The 22,961-nt window shown below is 48.4% G+C and overlaps 1 long non-coding RNA gene across 1 annotated transcript; it reads right to left on the reverse strand.

Moving 5' to 3' along the window:
- Window positions 1–9,592: 9,592 nt before the first annotated feature.
- On the reverse strand, window positions 9,593–21,775 carry LOC141371602 (uncharacterized). The gene is made up of 3 exons (XR_012376688.1): window positions 21,248–21,775; window positions 11,291–11,353; window positions 9,593–9,781 (listed from the first exon to the last, which is right to left on the reverse strand). It is a non-coding gene; the product is annotated as an uncharacterized lncRNA (long non-coding RNA).
- Between the last annotated feature and the right edge of the window lie 1,186 nt (window positions 21,776–22,961).

Below are 22,961 nucleotides of genomic sequence, written 5' to 3' on the forward strand. Positions count from 1 at the left end.
GGGGGTTCAGCACTTTGGCCAAGATCCCACAGCTGGCTTCTCCCACAAACAGCCAGGAAGGAACAAGGAGTTAGTCAGAAGGCTTTCCTGAGGGCAGCAGCGTCTGGGCTGATGACAGCTAATGACAGCTAAGCCCTTGGAGTGCTTAGAGCAAACAGATGTGAAGAATGGCAGTAGGGGTCTGTCTAGGAAAGGAGATGCAATGCCTCTCTTATCTCAGCAGTATGAGAGGGCCTCTCAGGGAGGGAAGAAAGACCTCAATAAATGTTTGGGGTAGAGTGCCAGGTCTTGAGGGGAAGCTACTCTGCCATACAAAACAACGTGAGAACTATTTTTCAGCCCCCAGGAGAGTCTGAGAGAGGATAAAGGAAAGGTGGGGGAGGGGAAGATGGAGAAGGGCGGGCGGGAGTGGGGGAGGTCAGTGTGGGGCGGCCAGAGGCTCAAGGATCAGAGACATTCTTCTGTTGGTTTGAGGTTGTGTTGCTGTGACTGAACGTGCTCTTGTCTCCCCTCCCAGCCCTTTCTCTTCTGACATAGTTGGCAAATTCTGCTCTGCTCATAAGTATTTCATGTCAGAAGGATTTGTGAGGTACTTGACGGAAGCCGTGCAGGTAACAGCCCAGAAGAGGGGCCACACACACACACACGCGCACACACACGTGTACACACACGCGCGCGCAAGCGGGAGCCAGGGTGGGGCGGGGCAGGAGGGGACACAAGGGGACACAAGCACATGAGCCCTATAAGGGCATACAGAAGTCTGGGGGAGAGCTTTAGGTTCCTAAAGACCACAAATCTGATGGCTCAAGTCAACTCTACCTGGATCTCCATGAGGTGGAGAGAGGTCTGGGGGTGGGGGCTAATATCTGTGTTACATCTACAAGGAAAGTATAAGGGTGGCATTTAGGGCAAATTTATTTTCCTCTCTAAACAATTTCCCTTGTTTGAGTCAAGAAGCTAGAATTACTAAGTGCAAAGAACAACACATTTGTTCCCTGCCCCATTTCCTGCCTTACTTGGGAACAAGGCTTAATGGATCCTTTTCTTTTATAGACAATGCTACCTGCTGAATCATATAGAAACTAATCTTTTCTCAGTGGCGCAGGTTTTCAGATATCAAAGAACTTGAAAAATGCACACAAATAAGGAGCATTTGGGTTTATCCATCAGTCCTCTATGAGTTTAGTCAGCATAGATCAGTTTTCCTGTTTGCTCCGTTTGTTCCCATAGACTGGCAGTCGCCAGCGCTGGACAGAAGCTGGGATTTATCACTGTAATCCTTTTCCTCTTCCCAGGGCTGGGCTGGGGCACGAGGTCACACAGAGCTCTGATCATAGCAGAAGGAATTGACAAGTTTCAGCCTCACAACTGGAAGCATTTCCAGGATGCAAGAACAGAGGCATCCTCCCCTCTCCTTTCTCATTTTGTCCTCTCCTTGTCGTCACCCCCCTCCAAGGAGCATGTTGGAGGGCCTGTGCCTAGAACAGTCAGGATCTCCACTCCAGGAGTGCTCTGGGACCATAATGGAGACAATCGTGAGACAGCTTTATGCCCCACCTAATGCAGTCATAGTCATTACCTGATGCCACCCTACAACAACTGTGGATTAGCAAAGAAGTCCTTGCCATCCCTCGGTGCAGTGAGGGCTGCAGGATCAGAGAGGGTTGGGACTTGGCCAAGATCACCAAGTGAGTGAGAGAGTCAGGAGTTGGACCCAGATTCGTGGTTAGTGTAAGGGCCTTTCAGGTTTGGTTTTTCCTCTTTATTGTCAGACTCTTGGCTCCGTGGATGCTCCAAACGCTGCTTGTTCTCCCTTTACCCCTCACATTGAGCTCTTCCTGCTCTGCCCCACCCCATCTTCCTCAGTGCCCAAGGGGCTGGCTTTGTTGACATCATGTGTTGGTGCTGCACTGGCTGGCTTCCTGGTGGCTGTGTTCTGCAGCCCCAGCCCTCCTCTAAGGCTCCAGCTCCGCCCCCCCAGCCTCTGCTACACCGATTCCTGCTCTCACCCCCTCAGAGGCTGCCTGCTTCCCACTGTGGCTGGTCTCTGGGGGCCTCACCCTCCCCAGGGGTGGTTCCCTAACCCTGCAACCCCCCCTTCCCCCACCGATGTGTCCTTTCCTTAAATTGTTCTTCACTGCACCATTTTGAGGGGACCCTCTGGTCCTGTTGGGCCCCTGGCATGTCACATGGATGAAATGGGGCTGCCCTCAGGTCCCCTTGACCCCTTTGGTGGCCCCTGGGACACAGCTGAAGAATCTCAGAGTCCCAGAGGCACAGTTTGAACCGTGACCTACACACCAGGCCATGAAGACCCCACTCTGCTGTGCTGGGGTGTCTGCCAGCTGTGGGCCCCCCGTTCAGTGCAGCCCAAAGGGGTTTGCGGCCTGGGTCCTTCCCTCCTTCGCACACAGGTGCCAACGAGCCTTGCCTCCTGGAGCTCTGGGCTGTCCCCCACAGTCCCAGCGATGCCTGATCTCCGGGCCCTGGTCCCTCCCCCTGCCTACTTTGCCCCCTGCACGGCATCTGGGAGGGGCCCTGTCATGGAACAGATGTCAGGAGGCTGCCCAATGGCCCTGTCCTCGCCAGGGTAGCTTCAGTGTGAGTGCCCCCGCAGCAGCCGCCCTGCCATGTTCGCTCCCTGAGTAGGGGGTCCGGGGCCCATCGTCCTGGCCCAGCGCCGGCACCAGAGAACACAGGGCTTCGCCACCCCCGCCTCCCTCCAAGGGGTTTGGAAACCTGCTTCCCTGCGTAGAAACTGAGGATTCAGTCACCTGCCCCTGACTTCAGCAGGGACCACCAGGGCTCTGGGTGTGTTCACATACATACACATACTCCTAAGCGGAGGCAGGAGAGCCAGGGGCGGCCCTGAGCACGTACGAAGACTCTTCCTCAGAGTCCTGTTCCCCATCCTGTAGGGCAGGAACCTAAAGCATCTCCGGGTGGGGCACTCAGAGCCGAAGACTGCAGGGAAGGTGGCCCCCCACCCCAGCCAATGGTACCTGCTTTGCTTCCATCCTGGTCGGCACAGAAAGGGGTGGCCCGCGAGCAGGTGGCCTGAGGGCAGGTGCCCCAAAGGGGGAGTTCCCTCGAGGAGGGGCACCCTCCCACCAGCTGATGCCTGTCTCCCACTCTTCTTCCAAGAGGCACTCCTCAGAACAAATCCACAAACTGGCATGCGACTCTGACCATCTGTCTCCAGTGATTTTGATTCCCATCAATCAGGCGCCTTTATTCATTAATAACAATTTTTAAAAAGTGTTTGAATGTCCATTCACGCATTTACTCATTCAGCATCGAACTGCTGGCTATTATGAGGCCCGTGGTAGAGGCGGTGGGGCAGAGACCGAGGAACACAAGCTTCCCTGCGCACCAAAACCCACGGGCTCGTGGACGGCAGAGAGCAGGGTGCCGGCAGATGGGAGGGGCTCTGATCGGCTGTGTGTCCAAGCAAGGGCCCCCCTTCCCCTCCGTGTGTTCTCCCCCACCTCTCTCTGTTCCTGTCTCCCTTCTTGTTCCCTTTCCCTTCCTCCTCTGCCTCCCAGTGACAGGCTGTTTGCATGCTCCAGTGTCCCCCCACCCCCCACAGACGCACACGCACACACACTGTGTCCCTCCTCTGACTCTCTTCTCTCACTCCACCCCCACCCTCATCCTTCCCATGCCTCAGCCGGGCCCTCCCAACCACCAGGAACCCCACACAATCGGAGGGAGGGAGGAAGCAGCCCTCACCACAAGACAAGGAACAGAACTAGGGTGACGGGCCAGAATCATGTCAGATGTTTCCCCGGAGAGGGGAAAAGGCCACAGATGATAATAAAATGGTGCTTGCTGCCATGACAACTGCAATCATTCAGCCACAATACCAGCAGTTTAGGGGCAACAAAAATCAATCAAACGTTTATTTCCCCAGCACAACCAGCATCCCTAAGGAGATGGAAGCCAAGAAGGAGATGTCTTGGGTCCTCCACCTGTCACCTGCCTGAGAACTAGAGTATGGGGCGGGGGTTGGCCCTCCTTTCTCCCATCTACCATCAGTTGTGACATCATTTTCAGCCGTGCCCTGTGTCTAACTCTTCACTCGTGTCAGCCGGGTTGACTACGATGGTTGGGAGTCTACAGGGAGCCCAGGTGAGGAGGCCTGGCCCTGAGCTGGGGTGAGTGGCCCTGTCTCTAGCCAGGACCTGCAGGGCTGGGTGGCTCAGTGCAAACCTTGTTTGTGGACGGGAGGGCGGGAGGCAGAACCCCACAGAACTCAGCAGGAAGCAGCATCATTGTTAAGAACAAAGCCTAAAACCAACAGGCGAGACTAAAAATGATTAGCCAGGCTCTATTCTGGCTGTAGCCAAAATCACACAGATTTATCAGGTCCAGCTAAGGAAAGGCCATGAGGGGGTCATTTACACTGCTGTCCTGGGTAGTGTGTGACTGTGAACATGACTATTCTGTAACAGATCTCCTCAAGCCATGCTGTGAGCTAAGCCAGTTACAGGGCCACAGGTGGGGTATTCCTGAGGGAACGGTGACTTCTGTCTCCAGGGAAGGCACCACCTGCTCCGAGAGCGAGGCAGCACATGAGGGCCCTGGACGTTTGTTCACTCATTTATTCTGCCTCGTTAGGATGCCAGGCAAGGCTGAATGGAGGCGTGAATCAGTGCTCTCTTCCTGCCATATTCCTCCCACCTCCCCAGGCATCGTGTGACTGACTTTCAAGGGTCTCTGCACTTAAACATATTGCCACCTGCCAGAAATCTCAACCTGTGCGAGATCTTGCTGTAAGCACGGAAGCACGGCCCGGTGTGTGTGGGGCTGTTGTAAGGAAACTCGTATAAGAGAATCCACCTGTGCCAGGGCATCTGAGAAGGGGGAGGAGGTGGTTAAAGATCGCGCCACCACCGCCCATCCCATTAAATAGGATGAGTGGTTCCTAGCTGGATGGGCATTTGTGAATCCCATTCCCCTATTGGCTACAGGAAGCTTGATTTGCATATGGATCAAAGAACAGCTACTATCGCTACTGGAAATTTCCTTCTAATTCACTGGCATTGTTCCACAGGGCGAGGGGAAGCAAAGGCTAGATTCACTCACAGACGGGAGCCTCAAAGCCAAAACATCAAGGGAACAGCTCAAAACGTCAAAAAACAGCCTGACCTAAGTTCTCCCACATTTCATCTTTTCAAAAATCACAAGAAAAAGATGAGTGATCCAAAAAGAGCGAATTCACTTTAATTTCCGCTTAAATACCTCAAAGCAAAAAAGTCCAAGGTTTCAGACTCTTCTCCCACCTGACAGACAGGCCCTCATTATTCTCCCCTCTCCCTTTCCCAATTGTGCTGAAAGTCTACTTTCCAAGCCGGCGGGGGCCTCCGCGAATCGAGCCGGCGGTTGCCAGAGCATGCGTATTGCTTCGGAATAAAAGAAGTTGAACATTTACATCCGAACGTCTCATTGATTTACCACATTGCCACAGGGGTCTACAAACAAAGAAAGACTGGCTTTGAAACATATACCATTGCAAAAACAGTTTGGCAGGTTCTTAAAAAAATGACACGTACACTCACCATATGTCCCAGCCATTCCACTGCTAGGTATTTACCCGGGAAAAAAGGAAACACATGTCCATACAGAAATTTCACATGAATGTGAAATAGCAGTTTTATTTGCATTTGCTAAAACCTGAAAGCAATCCAAATGCCAATCAATAACGAACAAATATGGCACAAACAAAATAACCAAACAAATTGTGGCATAGTCAATGCAGTGGAATACTACTCAGCTGTGAAAAAGGAGAGACCGTGGTACAAACCACAATGTGCATAAATCAAAATAATTATGCTGAGTGAAAGAAGCTAGACAAAATTTACATAAAACTTATTTATATAAGTTTTTTAATATATTTATGTAAGTTCTTATAAATAAGAATTTATATAAAACTAACAAATGCAAACAAATCTGTGGCGGCTTACAGGAGATCAGTGTTTGCCTTGGGGAAAAGGGTGCAGGGAATGAGGGGATGGAAAGGGGACTTGAAGAAATTTTGGGGGGTGATAGATATGTTCACTGTCTTGAATGTGATGATGGGTTTACGTGTACATACATGTTGAGACTTGTCCACTGTACATGTTAAATGTATTTTTATTATATCAATTATGCCTCAATAAAGCTGTTTCTTTTAAAAAAAGAACCATGATGTGCACCTAACGGGGACGACTTATATACCCCTGCCTTAAACAACTAGAAAACCAGAAAACAATATATGGAACAATAATTTCCAACACTGGACAACAGTCAAGCCAGGACTGTGATCTCTGAGAGAAGGGAACAAACAGGTGAATCCTACAATGGTACCATCTCACTGCCTAGAGAAAACCCAAATGAAGCCTGGTGGTCTCTAAGAGTGAGGAGACAGGAGTTCTGAATTCTGGAAGGTCAAGGCAGCTCAACTTTGCAGGGCAGAGTACCAGAGCGGAGCAGCTCTACAAACGGAGACAACTCCAGAGACTGTCAGATAAAAACCTCAAGTCTTTAATTTCTGATCGGTGGCTGCACATGAAGAAATTCCTCGAGGCGGGGGAAAGAACCACCTGAAAGTCTCAGGACAATTTTTGGAGTGCTTACAGGGCTAGAAAGGACTGGTATTCTCACTAGCTGAAGTAGAGACCTTGTAGTACATGGGTAGCATCCTCAGAAGGGTATTGCCTTGAGGTGCCTGGGTGGCTCCGTCAGTCTGCCTTCCGCTCAGGTCATGATCCCAGGGTCCTGGGATGGAGCCCTGCATCGGGCTCCCTGCTCAGCGGGGAAACTGCTTCTCTCCCCCCACCCCCTTGTGCTCTCTCTCTCTCATGCGCTATCTTTAAAAAAAAGAGAGAGAAGGGTATTGCCTTAATAATAGAGCTAAATGAGTCCTGGACCTAGCACAAAATTTAAAAGTATTTGGTGAGACAGTCTGTGTTGTGTGAAATGGAGGTCTTGGTCCTTGGATTCCCCATGAAAACATTTACGTGGGAATCCGAGCTCATTGAAAGCCAGCCAGAAAGAAAGTAGCAAGCACAAAGCAGTTTGTTAAGGTGGAAATACACTCTCAAGGTGGGAGAATGGGCAGGTTCCAGGAGGCAGAGCTGGTCCATGGATTGTTTTGGGTCTCTCTGGGCTGGGAGGAGCTATGACAGAGAGTGAGGTGGTCTCTCATAGAGGCTGCTTCCAGGCATTTGGGAAACTCCTCCCAAAGGTCAGGAGGGGAGTTTTTGACCCTATGAGGTATGTACTGGAAAAGTCATGGCAGCTTTCTCCAACAGGCGGGGCCGTACCTGCAAGGCAAATGCATTATAATGAGTTGGGGGTTGCCCTGGGGTGGAGGTGGAGGAGGAGAGCGCATGCTTCGCACCTGTGGCTCTTAATCGGTCAGGCCCAAGGGTCTTGGAAGCTACAAGGTCAGGATGCTGTGCCCCCAGGCTTTCAACATGTAGCTTATTTATCACTGTCCTGGCCTCCAGCTCATGTCTATCATTCCCCCATCATGGACCTGAGACTTCATCTGCTTTGGGGCATTCCTTCTGTTGCTCAAGTCTGGCTTCTACCGAACAAAAGCAAGCCCTGAAAGGATCAAACTGTTTCCAGGTAACTGTGCCAGAACAAAGTCCAACACTCTTTCAAGGAATAAAACAAAACCCAATACCAAACACTGTAAAATTTTCATTACCTAGCATCCAATGGGAAATTAACAGGCATGCAAAACAGCAGGAGAATATGGCTTGTAAACAGGAGAAAAAAAGAAAAAAGAAAAGAAAAAGGCCCAGAAGTGGCAGAAATGATGGAACCAGCAGGCAAGGGTATTAAAATAACCATTATGAATCTTATCAATGGATTCAAGGATGTTAAAGCAAAACACAAACTCAACTATGAGAGAAATGGAAGCTATAAAAGAACCCCCAAATGAAACTCCTGGAGGTGGGAAATACAACATTGGAGAAACACATCATGAACAACATTCATTATCTCAACAGTGGGATTTGCTTACAGGCTGTCAAGTGATAATCGAATCACCACTCCCTTGGAGAAGCATCCCTGGCTGGAACAAACTCCATATTTCACGCTATCGCAGTGCTTCAGCCTCCTCTTCAAAGCACTTGCTATCCCTGTCATATTTCTGTTGTTCGTGGGACTATCCGATGCATGTCTGCCCTTCCCCCTGCACCGGAAAGTCCACGAGAGCAGGACCCCATGTTTGCTCACGGGTGTGCCAGCACCCAGAACACCGCCAGGCTGAGGAAAGCACTCAGTAAATAGATCTGGAATGAATGAGTGAACTCTTGTAATCAGCTTGGCATTGGATTCATCTGGCAGTTCTAGTTTAAAGCATTGCCTCTGACTTCCTTTGTCAGTGCAGGGATGCCAGCTAACCCTGGGCTACAATCCTCCCTGCAGGCTGAGTCCTGAATCAAGTGCGAACAGAAGACTCACTGAGCCCTGGAGCAAGTTGCTTAATGGCACTGACCTCTGGGTTCTCAGCTACTACATGAGGTTCCTGAAACAGAGATCTCTGAAAACTGCCCCAGCTCTGCAGTTCCAGGATGCTGTCGTGGTCCAGTCTCCAAAAACGCTCCTCCTTCTCCCAGGATCCGCACCTCCCAGTATACATGCCCTGTAGATGCTCTACCGGCACTGAATCTGGGCTTTCTGTGTGACCTGCACAGTAGGATGGAGAGGGCTGTGTGTGACTCCTGAAGCAAAGTCATAAAGGGCATGGTGGGTTCTGCTTAGGTCTCTTGTATTGCTAGCTCTAGGGGATGCCAGCCACCATGTCCTGAGAATACTCAGGTAGCCCGAGAAGAGGTCCTCATGGAGACTAACTACTGCCCCATTCCCACTGCACTCCCCTTTTCCTTTTTCTCATGAGCTGTTTTTCACTCCAGTTTTACCCGCACTCTGCTTCGGATTTTCTAGGTGACTGGGGGACTCCTGACCTGCTCTCTTGAATGAGTGTTCCTGTTCCATAGTCAGTTTCGAATATATTGCAAGCATCTGTGGGCACATAGCAGGCATTGGTTAAATATTCACTGCCTTGGTCCAGGCCTTCCAGAAAGCAGAACCTGACAAAGGATTAAGGTTCTAATAATTTAGTTAGGAGTAAGGCCAGGCCAATGGAGGTGAGGGAATATATAATGTGAAATCCCCTGTTCCTCCGTGAGTAGGGAGGGGACACCAGGCTCTCTTGGCATGGGGCTTCTCTGGAAAAGCGGGAAGGAGTCATGATCTGGTGATCATGGGAGAAAGGAAGGTGGAGGAATTTATCTGCCCTGCTCCCATCTTCTATCTCTTAGGTCACTATTTGCCTCACAGGGAGCTAGCTCCCTCGATGATCAGCCCTTCATAACTTCCCAGGAAGCTACAGTCCATGTCCCACAGTGAGGAATTTCATCCAAGTCCCAAAGTGGAGAGCATCCAGGAGCGAGTGGGCACCAGCCAAGAAATGAACAAAGTCACTGAGCAACCTAAGAAGATAGAAAGATGTGTGTCTTGTATCGTTACCTTCTTGGTTCCTTTTCGAATTCCTCAGATACTAACTCACCAGCACAGCCCAAGGAAGGCCTGGATTCTTCTTTTGACTGCATCAGTTCCTCAAGTATGTAATGTGGGCGGAGATACAACAAGTGTGTATATTACTGTGAGCGGACCCTCGAAAGCTTGAAGACAGACAGACACACTCAAACCCTGGCCTGCAAAATACAAGACTTCCTCTTCTGCTGGCTGGAAGGAGGTCTTCTCTCTCAGCAGAGGGTCTCTGAAACAGTAACATTCACCCACCAGCTTAGAAAAGTAACTTAATTGAGTAGAGCTGGAGCTTTTGGGCCATCCCTGGGCTATTTTAGACAAAATTAAAAGGCCTTGAAGCCCACATTTTTTTGGTAGGAGAAAAGGTGTTTCCTCCCAAGAGTTTGCGAGATTTCTTCTTAGAGGTAACCCCTGGAGAGTGGCTGCGAGAAGCCCAGAGAGGCACCATGAGTCCCTCCAAATTCCAGTGTGTAAGAGGCCTCGGCCAGCGCTCGTTAGCAGATGAGGATGGATGGTTGGTAGATGGATGGACAGGTGGATGGATGGATGGTTGGTAGATGGATGGGTGGGGCAGATGGGTGGATGGACGGATGGACAGATGGATGGATAGGTGAATGGGTGGGTGAATGAACAGATGAGGTAGCTGCTCAGTTTCGTGGATATCTAAGAAGTGTTGTCCTGACACCCTTAAATGCCCCCTTTCCAACAGGCAATCAAGGAAATCATTGCTATGGTTTTTACTGTCTTGAATCAGTCTCTCCAACATGCATTTTCCTTGTCCCTGACGCAGCCACCACCTCCAATCCCCCACCCTTCTGGCTTGTTATCAGCCCCATGCTGTCTCTTTGCATTAAAGTGACAAGAAGCAGCACAAAGCTGACGACAGGAGGCTGGAGCTGTAATTTGCACTGACATTCACTGGCGTGATCCACTTACTGCCTGGTAAGCCAGAGAGGAGATTTGTCTGATTTTGATCCCAGAAGAGAAGTGACAACCCCTCTCTACTCCTGCCATTCAAACCAAGATGCCAGGCTGGTCCTCAGGCTTGGGTCCGGGCTGGCAATGCCCAGCCGCACCACATGGGGCTTCAGTATCCTCTTTCCTTCCTCGGGTCAGAATTGCCTTTCAGACCTGACATCTGGCAAACCCTGAACAGGGGCTATGGTCGGGGGGTGGGTGGATACCACGTCATTCTCTCAGCTAGGGGCAGTGCTGTGCACAGGGCCTCCAAGGACTCTCCCGGGGAATTAAGGACCCCTGGGATGTCAGACCCTGGTTGACAATAGCTCAGTAGCCCTCTTTTTTTTTTTTTTAAGATTTTATTTATTTATTTATTTATTTGACAGAGAGAGAGCACAAGCAGGGGGGAGCGGCAGGCAGAGGGAGAGGGAGAAGCAGGCTTCCCGCTGAACAGAGAGCCCGACGCGGGGCTTGATCCCAGGACTCTGAGATCATGATCGGAGCTGAAGACAGATGGTTAACTGAGTGAGCCACCCAGGCCACCCCCCACCTCAGTAGCCCTCTTTCTGCCTCCATACCCCCTCTCTTTAAACTCTCCCAGCTGTCAGAGAAATGACACCGAACAGGAGGCTCACAAGAAGCTGAAGCGAGGAGTTAGCCTGTGGGCACAGCCTGCTATGTCATCTCCAAAGCCCAGTGCAAAATGAAAATATGGGACCCCTTGTTCAAAAAGGCAGAAAAAAGTACCACTAAAGGTATTAAAATAGAAGGCTCTTACCTTTCTTCTGTGGTCTCTCTCTGACTTGTCATGGTGTTTTTTTATTTGCTATATAATGCTGTTCTAAGCAAACATAAATAAATAAATGAATAAGATATTAATTATTATCATGAATTCTACCTTTCATCTTTCTGTTATACAATGACAGTTTTAAATGAACCTGTAAGAGCTTTTAACTCAGATGTGGAATCACCAAAATGACACAATTCATATCTCCTAATTCATAAAGCACATATAATTCATTTCTATCAGAGCAATGGAAATGCTGCATGATAGTGTTCTTATTTCACTTTTCTTTTTTTAAAGATTTATTTATTTTAGAGAGAGAGGGTGTGAGCAGGGGGAGGGGCAGAAGGAGGGCGAGAGAACGAGAGAGAGAGAGAGAGAGAGAGAATCTCGGGCAGACTCTGCACTGAGCCTGGAGCCCGATGCGGGGCTCAGTCTCATGACCCCGAGATCAGGACCTGAGCCGAAACCAAGAGTCCGATGCTTAACTGACTGAGCCACCCAGGTCCTTGTTCTTATTTCACTTCTTGAAACACATGCATTCTACCCACTCTTTGTATCGTTCTCATACTGACAAGTAGGGAAGATGGAAAGGAAAAGATACTATGGTCGCCCTGTCTTTACCATTCCTCCTGTGTCCTCATTTTCAGTGTCGGTGGTTGGTTAATACAGGGAGGCAACCTAAGAATACGATAGGTTTCCTTGGCCTTTCTTGGAACCTCAATGTCTTCTTTCTGCAGTCCAAACCAGTTGTGGTTGAATAGCAAGCTTGACTCCCCCCTCCTCTCCCCTGCTCAGTCAGTCATATTGGTAACACGCTTCCCTTGTACTCATTGTGAGTCTGCAGGAATTTGGTGCTCATGGGGCATCGAAAATGCTATTTGAGATGGGGCAACAGGGAATGACAGGCATGCACATTGCTCACACATCTCTGCCTATGTGCATGCTCCATTGTCTCCTTGACTTCTCTTATAAAACACAAGTTCAAAGATAAACTTATAAAGAATTTCAAGGTCATGACAGCAAAGTATTACTCGGGGAGCCAGGGAGCCGTGTGCTCCCATGGAACTGGCCCTGTCCGTCACGGTGGTGGGATGTGAGAGCTAACACTTAGAGCTTTATATGTGGGAACTCATTAAGACTTCCTGGCAAGTGCCTACAGCAGGTAAGTTTTTACCCCACTTTTCAGGTACAAAACATGAGGCACTGGGAGATTAAATGACTTGCCAGGTCACAGTACTGGCCACTGGTGGAGGCAAGATGCAGACCCAAGAAGTGTGGTCCTCCAGTCCATGCCCCAGACCACTAGGCTAAACTGCTTCTCAGGACAAATCAAGGAAAGACTTGGGGGGCGGAGCCACACAGTTTTTCCTCTTGTGTCTGTATTCAGGTCCATACAGCAGCGTTGAGGAATCATTCCCTTCACGTGGGAATCCTTAACTTTACTTCTTTAAAAATGCAGCCTTTGCTCAAACGCAGGTTAAGGGGCTTAGCAACAATTTAAAGATGGTGAGGGGGTGGGGATGAAGTTCACACCGGGAGGCCTTGGAGTCTATGGGTCCAAATAAGTCAGAGGAGGGCAGCAGGGGGTCCGAGGAAGCCCCTTCCTCCCAGCTGCTGTTAGACTCAGGAGCCTGGGAGTTTTGCACAGGAACCCAGCTGGTTAAGGCCTGGCTTGGTCTTTCTTGTCCCTTAGTAAACAGTGTGCATGCGCACAGGCACACACACACGACCCAGCTCTACCTCCAGGCTACATTCTTAGAATGTGTCCCTTTACCACCCCCACATCTTCTTTCTCTCAATGTGACTCAAAACCATTCCCCACTGGCTGCCAGGAAAGCAAGAAAGGCATTGCTGAGCAGGTTTCCCTGGTCTCCCCTTTGCATCCAGAACACTGGCCTGAGTGCGTCAGCAGGGGGGAAGGAGGACAGCCGGCCAGGATGGAGGGACATGGTAACTCCCTGTTGGTGCTTATGTAGGTGGGAGAGGGCAAGGGGAGTAGGGAGGACAGGGAATGGAGGACTTGGGGAGGGAGGGGCACAGAGGAAGTCAGATAAGCACTTTGTACAAGATCCTGGAAGATGAAGAGATCAATGTGTTGCCCAGTGGTCTTACATTGACCCTTATTGGTTTATCAGTCACCAGTCTAGACCCATTCAGCCATTTAAAAAAAATTTTTTTATTAACATATAATGTACTATTTGTTTCAGGGGTACAGGTCTGTGATTCATCAGTCTTACACAATTCATAGCGCTCACCATAGTACATACCCTCCCCAATGCCCATTCAGCCATTTTTGTGACCAACCAAACTAGTTACCTTTCCTCTGGAGTAGTGTGTGCTCTCTGATTAGCCATTCAAACAAGGGTGATGTCAAATGCAGCTGTGTCTTCCCTCTCTGTCCATGAGACCCCTAGCCCCCTACCAAGAAGACTTCTGTGTCATGTGCATTAATGCACAGTTTGTGTTTTTCACTGAAATGTTCCTGCAGACAGTGTCCCATCATTCAGGAATTGAAAACAACAAATGTAACATAACTGGGTACTGACCAGTACAGACTGGATATCCAGACTTGAAGAAAGAACATCAGGGAAGGGAAGCTGTGGCTTAATGCAATTGCTTTCATCATTCTGGTAAGAGCAGCCACGCTTCTCCCCTCTGGTATTTTTCCTTTTTCCAGAATGCGGAAGGCTTTCTCTGCTTTTCCCATCTTCCCTTGCACAGTGCCTTTATGGAGCTCTTCTTGACCAGCACCAGCATGGGGCAGAGTACCCTTCCCCCTCCTGCTTCCTTATTTGGGTTGTAATATGTTATATTTCTCTCTGGACAGGATGTTTGGAAAGCAACAGGCATGTATTTGATGCGTGGTGCAAATGTCATATGGTGTGGCTAATGTCATACCATTGACAAAAGAAGACAAGAAAAGGCTCCCAGCAGATGGCTTGGTGTTACATTTCATACTACACACAGTTGATTCCTGACAGCCCAGAGCAAACAGCAGTCACTCTATCAGTGGGAGAGATGCAAGGTTTCATGTTGTCTCAAGCAAGAATTCCCCCAAATGGCTGTTTTGGGGTCCTTACCCACTTGTCCATAAATTTTCTTTTGCGTGGTTCTTTTTTTCCCCTCCTCAAAGATACCACTGGTCTCAGGGCTTAGGGGCAATAATTGTTGTTCCTCTCAAAATAAAGGTCAGGGTCCTTTGTACAAAGTAGAGTTTATGACCCACATAAAGTTGGGCCAACACGATCTCTACTAAAGGGCCCCAGAAAATACCTCACTCCCCGCTTGCCACATCTGGCCAATTTGAGTAAGAAAGGCTCATGGATGTAAGAGCATATGAAACCAATTACGGCCTCTTGCTTATCTTTTTATAGACAGGCCAAAGAAATCCCAAAATGTTAGCAAAAAAAAGGGGGTTGAGAAAAAGTTAAAAAAAAAAAAAAAAAAAAAAAAAAAAAAAGGTGTTTTCTTTTCTTTTTTTATAGTTTTCTGCCATCATTTTCAAAGTCTCCAGCAGAGAGCCTGACACTATGAAGATACAGTTTCTGTTTATAAAAGATGGAGAGCCTGCTCCTATCCTGGTTTGCTGATTTCCAGATTTCTTCTGGCTTTAGCACAGGAGAGCCAGGGCGTTGAATGCCGAGAAGGTGGAGGTTGATCCCTGGCTGGCTGACCCCATGTCTGGGTTAATCTCTACCAGCTACCAGTCAGGTAGGAAGCATCACTTGGCTGCAGGGCCACTGTGGACCATTCCTTTCAAGTTATTATAGGTTGCCACGGAAACAAGGATGTCTTAATGTTAAGAATAATTTGCTCCTTAATGGAAACAGTCTTTCTCGAAAGGAAAGTTAACTGGGAAACCATTTGAGTCATCCCCAGTTGCTGTCCCCACCCCACCCCCGCCCTACTTTCCTCTGTTTGCCTAGAGGTCTTAATTTTGATGATCTATGAGGTGTCAGCCAGAAGGTCTTGTGCTCTGCTGTGAAGCACTATAAAAAGGCAGATGTATGACTGTGTCATCCACAAATACCCTAGAAAGTTAAGTGTTAAACCAATGTTAATAATAAATGTTTTGCTCCAAAGTAGGTTATGGTAGCATCACCAGAGCCCTGTGAAGTATAACAAACTAATAAAATCCCAGGGAGCTCAGGAATACCTTCTACGCCTGCCATTGTGTTTACGGTACGGTCAGGAAAGTTATTAAATGCCATTCCATTTTTTTCTGCCTGAAACCCTTTGATGCCCCTCCACATCTGAACTTGATCTCCAAAGATGGGAAGTCTTGGGACGAGAAATCCCCAGGGAATGGAGAAATGACTCTTTAAATGTCTTTTTAAGGAAACATGGCCACTAACCCATCACATTGCCTCAGCCCAGTACCCACCACCACTTTGCTACAAGGCCCCCTTGATCTAAATGGGGGAGGTGATCTGGGTCCTGCCTGGCCTCCAATCATAGGGCCCTGTGTTGGTCATTTAGGAACCACTGCACTTCACTTTGGCTCCTGCAGAGGTTTGTCTGAAGAGAACCCCCAGGTAGGGAGCCTATAAGTAGGGCCACATGCTTATGGGTGCAAGAATTAGAAGCTTACTTTGTTGCCCTGTCTTTGCTCAAGAGAATTCCAAGCCAAAATTCTATATTCTGGCTCCAACATATGTAAACTCTTGACAGCTCCTTATCTTCCATTGCTTCTCTTCCAACAGGAAGAGTGTTTGTTACGGTCACTGTTGTTATATTCTATTAGAAGATCCTTCCTGGTGCAGGAAAAAGAGTCAGCATCATGGGGAAAATGAGCTACGGTCAAGAAATGAAAATGTTCCGGTTTTAAGCTAGGTTCCCCAGAAGCAAATCCTGACAGATTATTCCAGTGAAAGTGACTCATTAGGAAGTGTTCCTGGTGTTCTCCATGTTCTGTAGGGTGGGGAAACGGGCCTGGGGAGGGAAGAAGAACAAACAAGGCTGTGATGTCAAGCCAAGTCCCTAGGAGGGTAATGTTGGTACAGCATAGGTCACACCTAAGTGTCCCCATCAGGGATGAGGGACTTGGAGAGTTGGTAACCTCTACCCCTCAGTCATTGGTTAAGGGCTGCAGGAGCAGGTCATATGAGGCACGGCCAAAGCTGCTGCAGCAGCCTGTGGCTTGTCCTCTGACACAGAAATGCAGGTGACCATGGGAGCGGAAGCACCAGGAGAGCCCATGTGCCCAGAAACAGCAAAATGATTGGAAGGAATAACAACATAGGACTGACAGCCACTGCTATACACCTGATCTGCAAGGGAAGAAAGACTGAGCTTATTTCCAGGTTAATTTGTTTGCTCATCACTCATTCATTCACTTAGCAAACATTTACTGACCCCCTGCTCTATTCCAGTCATTGTGCTAAATGTTGTAGATACAAAAGAAGAAGACAGTGCTGATCTTGTAGTCGAAAGCTAGGTGTCATCGGGTGGGTGGGGCACATGTGCTGGAAGGTCTGTTACCCCCCTCCCACCTCAGGTTTGGACCCAACTATTCCTGGCTTCCATCTAGGTCTCTTCTATGAAGGGCCAACCCTTCTACCTGAGGGAGCTCTCTGTATAATTACATAATCCAGGGGCCATAGGTCTGTGCTGCTTAATGCTAATACCACACCTAGAGATCTCTGGATGAAAAGCACAACATGAGTGCGAGGTATTATTAGTAATAAAGGTGGTGTTTAGTAATACCAAAATAAATAGGCTGACAGGAGTTTTGCTCTGCATTTAGGGAAGTGTTCCGGGTCTCCTAGGCCCTTTATCTAAGAATCAAATGCTCCCAACCTCTATAAAACAATCCTGCCCTGGTTTGTCTTAGGACCTGAGCATTTTTCTGGCATCTGCGCTTCGGTAAGTGTCCTGCTGATTCCAAGGACCGGGGCCGTGGGGGCGGCATCCCAGCAGCAGTCCAGGCAAATGGGTTACCTAAGGTCACATCCACCTAGTGCCCTCGACCAACAGGCCAGGGCCAGGAAGGAAGGAAAGGGAATTGGAGTGGAGACTGATGGCAAAGTGTTTATCTGTAGAGTAACGTGGGTTGGGAAAAGTACAGTGTCCTTGCCCCTCCATGCTTGGGACTGAAGACTTGAAGATCAGAACAGGCCCTCAAGGTTGGCATGCCAGATAAAACAAAGGGCACAAAGCTATATCCACACTTCAGATAAGCCGTGAATACTTTTTTTTTAGTATAAGTATGTCCCAAATAGCTCATGGGATATGCTTATAATAAAACCTGATTTGTTGCTCATCTGAAATTCAGATGAAACTGGGCATCTTATATTTTTATTTGCCAGAGTTATCAACCCTGGCAACCCTACCCCCAAGGTCTTCTCCAGCAAGACTTTACTCCTTTAATTCCCTGCCCAGGTGAGAAACGGAAGGCCAGATAACCATGGGGGACTCCATTTCAGCCACACGGTGGGTACAGATCTCTCCAATCCAGCCATTTATCTGAAGTCAACTAAAATTACTTTTTAAGATCTTCAACTGTTGCTGGGATGAGGAATGGAGACCCCAAACTGTTCTTTAACTCATTCTTAAGTTCCCTAATGCCAAACAGAAAGCCCAGCTGCCCTGGGGAGATGGCCGGCAAACATGTTCATGGGCAGGAAAACTGAGGTACAGAAATAACTAAGGTAAGACTCTCTTAGCAGGGGCTCAAATTCCAGGATTTCTTTTTTGAATGTAACTCCTTACATTTTTTCGCCCTGTGATCAGCTTCTCCTATGCTTATGAAGACAACAATGCTTTATGATTTATAACTGCCAGAATGGAAAGCTTATGTCAAACTGAATGCCGTGTGCAGATTTTAAAGCCATAGGGAAGTACAACCATCCCCAAACCTCAAACTTGTCAGCCCTTTTCTCCTGCCATAGCACTTTCCTGGCAATTACTTCATTTGAGCCTTGACATGGTCTTAGAGGCAGGCAACACAAATGCTATTGCACCCTTTGGCAGGTGAGGCAGGTCAGGCCAACACAAGTCGAGGGCTTTGTCCAGAGTGACAGGGGGTGGGGGGTGGCAGAAACCTCATTTATGGCCCTGGTCCTTCCCATCTGAATCAGCTGTTAGGAAATAGACCTGGAGCCAGGGTTTGGACTTTAGAGTCAAGGTCTGGGATATATCACTGAAGGATTCTAGACCTTGCCTCCCATAGCATATCTGGTAGAGGCCACACATTCATTCCATAAATCCATATTGAATATGTATGGTGTGCCAGGCATGGTCCAGGTGCTGGGGACAGAGCTGGGAGAGGCGGACAAAGTCCTGGCCTTCATGGGGCTTCCATCCTGGAGGTGGTGTCAGATGGTGGAAGATAGGGACAGAAGGAAAGGGTGGGAGGTGAGGCTGCTTTATGGAGGGTGAAGAGGAAGCTCTTTCTAGAGAGGGGATGCTTGAACCACCAGTGTCTTGTGCCGTCTGGGTCCTTGCCTTAGCGGACAGAGGGACCGAAGAGCTCCAGGATGGGAAGAAGCTCAGTGTCTGAGGGACAGGGTGGGGCCAGAGGGCCAGAGTGGAGCTGACAAGCTGCAGAGCAGGGAGATGAGGTCTGAGCACCAGGCAGGCCATGGTCAGGAGTTTGGATTTTATTTGAATTGTGATGGGGAAAGCATATCTTAGCTCTTCTCACCTTCTCCTGTAAAAGTCAAGAAAGAAAGAGGATGTGGGCGCAGGTGCAGAGCAGGTGGCATGGAGAGTCCATAGAGACCCTCACAGATGAAGGCCATGAGTCCCTTGGCTTTTGGAAGGGGCAGGTGACATCTCTGGCTGTTGCCTCCTGTTCGATGTTTGGCTCCTGGAGCTTGGAGTTTTCCCAGGATGTAAAGTTCTCTTCCCTGAAGCTTCAGGTCTTCTCCTAAAAGCTGGTAGTTACTCTGATAAGGCTTTAGATCCCGCTGCTGTAATTTTTAGGCCCTGGTGGCCTTTGGACACAGGCTGGAATGTCCCAATGTGCCTCTGCAGGCTGCCAAGAAAAGACAGTCCAAGTCTGAAGTGAGGGTGAACAGAGCAGGGCCCTGGCACAGTGGCCGAACACTTCATACACCCAGCTCCTTGGACTCGGGAGAAGGCAATCTGTCTCCTTATCCAGGGGCCGTGTTAGAACATTTAGACTAGTGGTTCTCAAAGTGTGGTCCCTGGACCAGCCGCATCAGCATCAAGTGGGAAGTTGTTAGAATTGCTAAGTCAAAACCTCCTGAGGTAGAGCTCAGCTTTCCGTGTTTTAACAAGTACTCCTGATGATTCTAATATCGAGTAGTTTGAGAACCATTGCTTTAAGGGAAAGCTGGGCAGATGGTTTAAAAAAAATTCTGCTTTAGATAAGACTTGGCTCTCAGTGTAAAGTCAAATCAGAGCAAAAACAGAAACCTTCAGGGCACAGGGATATGTGATGCCAAAACCCCAACCAACCACTGAGTCTAACATCTGAGTTGTAACTTCTCCAATTCAAAAGAACTCTGTGATGAAACATATTAATAAAGAATAAACTTTAGCTACTTCTCCCAAATAGGTTCCGAGCCCTTAGTTTATCCTTGGCGCACTCTGGATGCTCCTGGGGTGGATATTAATTCATTCATTCTCACGCTCAGCTGCTGAAGATACAAAGATGGTAATACCCTCAAGTAGCTTGAATTAAAGAGAGGAGTGTGACTTGTAAATGAAACATTACAAAGCAGAGTAGTAAATACTACAAGAGCGTGGTGGGTTGGGGTGAAGGAGACAGAGGGAAGGAAGGAGGAGGGTTATCTCAGCCCAACTGGGAGGAAGGAAACATGGGAGGTTGGCAAGGGTTAACCCAGTTCACCCCGTCCGGAGGCTGAATCAAATCATGATGCAGTCAGATGGGAAAGCTCCAGCCCATAACCCTGCCTTCTCCCGGAGAGCAGAATTGTCTGCAGAGCCCAGATACACCCCATTGTCATAACCGTGTGCTTGGGCTGTGAGCGGGGGAACCGGAGGAGTATGGGCACCACTCACAGTCTCAGCCCCCTGGTTGCTGACCAGGGGCTCCTTTTCCTGATCGGTTTCTCACTGGTTGGTTGGTCAGCTCCAAAGCTCAGCACCCACTTCTCGGTAAAATCACCCTGATAGACACTCCCAAACCTCCCTTCTACCACAGAATTCTGTCCATTAAAGTACTTTCAATTGAGCAAGGAAAGACTCAGAATAAATCCCTGTTTATATAAGCAACAATTCAACAACTCCAGGCCTTCACATGCAGCCCAAGTAATTCTACTCATCCCCACAGCGTGGCCCACCTTTGATAATTCATTCATTTGAAACGATTTATTCTGCCAGGCCCTGACTCAAATGCTTACCCCATCATGTTACCGATGATTGATAATTATGCGAGAATTTTTAGCCTCAGTAGTAATAAAGAACATAACAATGAACTGCTATTTTTCACCTGTCAAATTAACAATGCTTTGTTTTAAAGAAAACAGTGTGGAGCCTGTGAGATGGGTACCTATAGCACCATCATTAGTAAGAGCACCTGGGACATCTTTCTGGAAAGTAATTTGACAGTGTGCATCAGAACTAAATGTTAAAACTGATTAAACAGTTTAAGGAAGTTATTGGGGGTTTAGACAAATATTCATATCAGCTACTATTTATTAAGCACATACCATGGGCTGTGCATCAAATACAAATGCATACATCAAATACATACAAATTACCTCCTCTACCAGCCAAGATGTTCACAAACACATTGTTTTTAATGACAAAAAATCAGAAACAAGTGACATTGCAATAATAAAGAATGCTTAAACAAATTAGAATGAGTCCACAGAACATAATACTATGCATGAAAAACTTTTTTAAAAAGATTTTTGAATGCTGCAGGAAATGCTTTTATATATACAGTAAGATTTTAATTTATGAAATACATATAATAAACATATGTGCATTAAAAATAACAAAGAGATGGGGCACCTGGGTGGCTCAGTTGATTGAGCGTCTGCCTTTGGCTCAGGTCATGATTCCAGGGTCCTGGGATCGAGCCCTGTGTCGGGCTCCCTGTTTAGCAGGGAGTCTGCTTCTCCCTCTCCCTCTGCCTGCTGCTCCCCCTGCTTGTGCTCTCTCTCTGTCAAATAAATTTAAAAAATCTTTAAAAATAAATAAAAATAACAAAGAGAAATAAGCCAAAATACTATGAGGTAGAATGAGAACTTTCACTTTTTATGCTTTCTGTATTTTCCTATCTTTCTACAATTGGCAAGTAACCCTTTTATAATGAAAAGGTTATAAAGATTAAAACACACAGGCGACTTCCCCCTGGGTATAAGGAACTCCTTATCTCATTGTTCCTCCAGACAGCTGCCTCCTGGTCCAGTCCTGGTGAGTCATCCACCTTGTCTGCTTTTTATTTTCTCTTTGCAAAATGGACATGATAATCCTGGCCTTTCCACCTCATGAGGTAGTTCTATGTCGCCGTCAAAACCCCAGGTGAATGCTAATCACTGGTATTACTAACACACTAATGCTTTCTGGGAGAGGTGAATCCCAGTGATTGTGACATCACCACTGAGACTCCCATGAGGAAGGAATGGGCTCCTGGGACAGGGTTTCCCATGACACCTCCTCTTCCCAGAAAACTTCCTCCTGCGTAGGTGTCCAAGAGGCGCTGGAGGGGACTTGTATATCCAGCAGCCACTGCGGCTCCCAAATGACTGAAAACCTCGGCAGCAGACCACTGAGCCTCTAATCACACACTGCAGGTCGGTCGCGTTTTGGCTGAAGTTGACTGGCATCAGCTGGCTTGGGCTCCAGGCTGCAGTATGGGGCCAGGTCTGTGCCACATGGCTCTCATCCTCCAGGGACCAGCAAGCTAGCTGGGGCATGTTCTTCTGGCAATGGCAGAGGTGCAAGAGGTCACACCCAATCACATCAGCACATTTCACACTGCTGTATGCGTCACATCTGCGAAGATCCCTGGCCAAGCCCAAAGTCTTGGGCAGAGAAGTGTTCCCGTCCGGAAACTGTAGGAGGATCTGCAAACTCACATGGCAAAGGGTGTGGATGCAGCCAAAGGTGGAGACTTGGGATCAGTGACTCAATGTGGTGCTAGAATGATTAGGGAGCTGTTTGCCCCCTGCCCATCCAGACCGAAGGAGCTGTGCCTACGCTACACCCCTTCTTCTCTCATGAGCAACATCCAAGGGGGCTTGGCTTGGAGCGCGGTGGGGCTCTCACCTGGGCTGCAGTGCCAGCGAGCATGAAGGCAGGCCTCGACGCCATCCATCTGTTTTCCTCGTCTACTTTATTTCCAAACCTGCAGCCTGGAGCCATATTTTACATGCTTTTTAATTGGCAGCATTCCTGCTTCTTGCGTTGCCATGGTTTTAAAAGGTTGTGTGTATTTTTATCATCTCAAGACCACATCTCAACCACTTCTCTGGTGTGTAAACATCTTTATGACTGGAGTCCTCCCTGGGAAGACCAAATGGATGTGTCCCCAGGCTGGCCTGGAAGGATCCATCTGACGGTGTGGTCTGTCTCCTGGGATGGGGGATCCACCCACCAGGACAGCACCAGAGGAAAGCAGGGAGCTGGGGGAGCTTCGGCAGATGTGCCTGATCAAGGCTGAGGAGATGCCTCCACAGAAATAGCAGAGATGGAGAGTTGCAGAGACAGAGCCTAGCGTTGG

This window comes from Callorhinus ursinus, unplaced genomic scaffold, assembly GCF_003265705.2.
Source record: "Callorhinus ursinus isolate GAN/ISIS: 27379988/994484 unplaced genomic scaffold, GSC_fseal_2.0 scaffold1, whole genome shotgun sequence".
NCBI classification, from domain to species: Eukaryota; Metazoa; Chordata; class Mammalia; order Carnivora; family Otariidae; genus Callorhinus; species Callorhinus ursinus.